General features: G+C 38.1%; 1 pseudogene; it reads left to right on the top strand.

Annotated features, from left to right (window-relative positions):
• LOC109825936 lies at positions 329–4,540 on the top strand (annotated as a pseudogene).

Raw genomic sequence — 4,891 nt, 5'->3', positions numbered from 1 at the left:
AGATGTGGTGGGATGAGTTGTCACAATATTATTAGAGGAAAGTGGAGAAAGTGAAGAAAAGTGGGTTTTGGAAAGTGGGGGAAAGTGAAAAAGTGAAGGAAAATGGGTTTTGAATTCTGAGGGAAACGAAACAAACATGCCCTAAAAGGATAAAGCCGTCACTCTATCTTTAATAAATTTCTGAAAATACAAATCCTATCAGAACATGCCGCATGCAAATACCGTGTCCTGTACTCACAAAATCTTTAAACCAAGGAGAGGGAAATCAAAGCTCGTTTCCCAAAGTTCGGCTACTGCATTTAAAGCCTCCCAGTCAAAAAAACCAAACACCCTAACCCTTAAAAAATAATCCGTAAGATAATAAACTAAAATTCTCTCTATATAAGGTCATCATCAATGGTGAAGGAGCTGCAGAAGAAACCTCAATAACTCCACTGGCAGAGCATTTACTCCATCCTTCTCCAATTTTGTACGAAAGTATCTTAAAAAAAAAATATCAACCCTCCTTCAATACACCATATACTTGAATTCAGTGTGCTCCGTTTTCAAGCTCTCCTTTGAAGATCATGGGCATTTAAGGGAGAAGATCTTGAGATCCTGTTTCTACTGTTAAGTTATTACAAAGGGGAAAAAAATCAAATCAAATCAAATCAAGGAGTGGGGTTTCCTCTGTTTTCTATTGTATGTTATTATACTTTGTCTCTGTTTTGAGATGGGCAGGACTCCTTGCTGTGATAAGCAATTGGGGTTGAAGAGAGGGCCATGGACTCCTGAGGAGGATAAGGTGCTTGTTGATTACATCCAGGCTAATGGCCATGGCAGCTGGAGATCTCTCCCTAAGCTTGCAGGTCCCTAATCTTACACTCAAAGTTCCTCTTCCTTTTTTTTGCCCCCCTTACATTTTCTTTAAATTTATTATCTGGGTAGGCTTTTATTTTTGGTAGGTAGAAGCTTACATACAGTTTATCCTGTTGCAGTGAAATTTATAGGAATTTGAGTCTCGTAGTGTACGTGTTAGTGTATGTCATTAGGATACATGATGATTAGCGTGTCATTCGTAGTCAGTTATGATCTGAATATATTGACGACTTCAACTTAATTTTGTTGCAGTGAAATTTATAGGAATTTGAGCCTCGTAGTGTACGTGTTAGTGTATGTCAATATGATACATGGTGATTAGCGTGTCATTCGTAGTCAGTTATGATCTGAATATACTGACGACATCAACTTCATTTTTATTCTATATAATTTATAGTTTAATACCACCATGAAAATTTCAATATATATAACATTTGACTATATAGTGGGAAATTTTCCATTATTATTAGTATTTTCATTTTTTTTTTGATATGAGACTAAAAGGACAAATTTTCAAAAGGGACCTGTTTTAAAATTTATTCCCAAAAACAGACTTGTTTCTAACTTAATTTCAAAAACCAACACAGTTGATTAAAACTGGGTCGGTTTTTGAAAAAAAAAATTTATAAACTTCACGGGAGTTCGATTTCCGTGAAGTTTTGTTATGAGAAAAAGCTTTACGGGAGTTCAACTCCCGTAAAGTTTGTAAACTTTTTTTCAAAAACCGACCCAGTTTCAGTCAACTGGGTCGGTTTTTTAAATTAAGTTGAAAACAAGTCTTTTTTTTGTGCATAAAATTCAAAACATGTCTCTTTTGAAAATTCCTCCGAGACTAAAATGGGTAACTTGAATATCAAGTGATGATCTCTTTGACAAATGTCCCCTCAATACCAGGAGTATGAGCAATCACTCCACTCTTTTATTTTCTGTATCCTCAGTGAGATTCTCCTAAAGACCAGCAACTCTGTCAGCTTATTACTCCCCTCATTAAAAATGCATATTACAAAAGTCATATATTATTATTTCTCTACGTGTGAGTTCTTTAATTTGGGCGAGCATTTATTGCATAATGGATAAAATCCAAGAATATAAAACGTGAAATTGATTAATGCAGGGCTTCAGAGGTGTGGCAAGAGTTGCAGGCTGCGTTGGGCCAACTACTTGAGGCCCGACATCAAGCGAGGCCCGTTTACAGAAGATGAGCAGAAGTCCATCATCCAGTTACACGGCATCGTTGGTAACAAGTAAATAAGAAATTTACACCTTAATACTAACATTTCCATTTATTTCCCTTTGTCATCCCTTGTTCGTGTTACTGTAGCCCATATTTAATACCTGCAAGTGCCACGCACGCCCATTAAATAAGATTGTTTATACGTAGGAGTACTTCAACCATTTTTGTTATCTTTCAAATAGGCTAAATTGACAAATTGTCATTTTTAGTGGGACGCTAAATTGACAAAATTAATACCAATATGGTTATTTTTATTTATTAAATAATACCAAATTAACTTCAAATGCCCGATATTAATACCATATGTTGCCAGCCAAAGAAAACAAATAAATACCATATTGAGGGTAATTTAGCCCTTCCGAATATTGAGGGTGCAATGCACAGGGAAAAGTCAACAGCTCAATAGTGACACACACTGACTATAGCTTGAACTCTGTAGGAAACCTATTGATCGGTACTTTTAAGTCCATGAACTTTAATAATTAGCAACAGTAAATAAATATCACTACTTTGTCTGTGAAATAATTACAGGACCACATAGCTATCTGCTATCAGACAATGTGATGTAGCATATATAGAAAGCTTCACAAGTTGGCTATACAATGAGATGATGCATTTATACTCACTACTGTAGTGTCTAGTCCTTTGCATCCACAGTAGGACTTGTAATTAGTCCTTTATATAAACAAATAGAAATTCAAATTGAATTCATCACCATATTATTATGTAGAAGGAGAAATGATAGAAGCACACCCTCGGGCACACCTCCGGCCACAACCCCTATCTACAGTGCAGGGGCCCCATTTGAGATTTTTTTTAAAATCTCAAGTGGAGCCTCCTGCACTATAGATAGGGGGTGGCCGGAGGTATGTCCGATGATGTGCCTGTTGCGCCTCCCTATCTTAAAACAACGTGAGTATTGGATGTAAGACGATAGCTCACTTATCAAAATGAAATGCTAAGACATAATAATTAATATTGAGTTTTCAAATTTGCAAAATAGACCGTTTTTATAAAGTAATTAGCAAAATAGACCGTTTTTTAAAGTAATTAGCAAAATAGACCGTTTTTTGGCAAAAGGGGTCGATTTTGAAAAAGGGTTCAGAAAACATACGGGACTACTAGTCCCGTATGTTTTGTTAACAAACAGAAAATATACGGGACTAGTAGTCCCGTATATTTTCTGAGTGAGATTAAACATACGGGACTAGTAGTCCCGTATGTTTTCTGAACCCTTTTTCAAAATCGACCTCTTTTGCCAAAAAAGGGTCTATTTTGCTAATTACTTTTAAAAACGGTCTATTTTGCTAATTACTTTATAAAAACGATCTATTTTGCAAATTTTCCCTAGAATAAATTATATGCTCATACTCACTTTTTCATGTGTACGTGTTGAACGTGGATCTCTTGGTTACAAATTGTTAGGGGATAAAAGATGGCAAAACTTGCTCAATAGAGTAGGATTGGCTTTAGTTAATAAAATGAGCTGCTAAGAGATAGAATCGAGGAGTTTCATCTTATCCTGGCGACATTATATTAGTCCTTTCCCCATAGTTACAATGTAGTTTTGTATGTAAGTTCTTCTAAAACTGATATTCTTGATATCATCATTCATATTTTCTTGTTCTTCGCTAATTTACATTCCTAAAAAAATTGGTCCTTATCATCTCGTCGATCTTTGGGCTTTTTTTTTAGGTGGTCAGCCATAGCAGCCCAGCTCCCTGGGAGAACAGACAACGAGATCAAGAACTTTTGGAACACCCACCTCAAGAAACGCCTACAACGCATGGGCATCAATCCTGATACCTGCTCCCCTTCCCCTCCTACGACCAACTCCTCCACCTCAGCATCGACCACCACCTCCTCTACATGGCGCAATGGGAGAGCGCTCGCCTTGAAGCTGAGGCTCGCCTCCACCTCTGCTCTAGTGACACTAGCACCAACCATGAACGTGAGCATGTCGACGTATTCCTCCGAATATGGAACTCCGCCGTGGGCGAAGCGTTCCGCAGAACCAGGAAGGCCGACAATGAAGAGGCGTCGCAGAGCTCTGCAGTAACTGTTTCGGGGGCGAACAATGCGGGGACCGAGATGGCGGGGGAGTTGAAGAATGAGGCGGAGGAGACGTCGGAGGAGGAGGAGACGTATCGGTTTTATTTGGATTTGGCTGCTGGGGATGACCTGAGCTTGTTGCAGGTGAACCAGATGGGGAGTTGTTATTCTTTGCTTGGGAGTGATCTTACTGAGGCTTCTCTTGATAATCCCTTTTAAAGTATTAACTGTGTGTGTCTTTTGATGTGTTATATGTTTGCTTTTTTTTATTTTGGCAATGCTGAGACTTGGTTGCCTGAGGTAATGTGAGAAGGGTGTGAGGCTTTTTGTATGAGATGGTGATATCTCTGTAATTATTGGCTGACCTGGTCATATGTATTTAATGTGACACTTCTACTTTAGTCTCACATGGACTAGTACGAAGAAATGTTAGTGGCTTAAATAGAGAAGCCAAAGGTGTTGGGGTTGAACAATCGACAACCCGTGCCCTCCGGATCTTGTGACGAACTAATAGCAAGCAAGAAATCACAGCGAATCGAAAATTTGCAGGAAAGAATAAATAAAATAGAGAACACCAGATTTAACGAGATTCGACAAACGTGCTTACGTCCTCAGGAGCCACACCAGAAATTCCTTGATTATTAAAGAAGATTATAAAGCTTGCAATAGGCTTCTCTCTCTTTTTGAGATCTCTCTCACTAATCTCTGATAAAAGACACATTTTTCTAAGAGCACACGCCCTCAATA

The sequence above is a fragment of the Asparagus officinalis genome, chromosome 10 (genome assembly GCF_001876935.1).
Source record: "Asparagus officinalis chromosome 10, Aspof.V1, whole genome shotgun sequence".
NCBI lineage: Eukaryota > Viridiplantae > Streptophyta > Magnoliopsida > Asparagales > Asparagaceae > Asparagus > Asparagus officinalis.
Note: the sequence above shows the minus strand (reverse complement) of the source record. Positions and strands in the feature narration are given on the sequence as shown.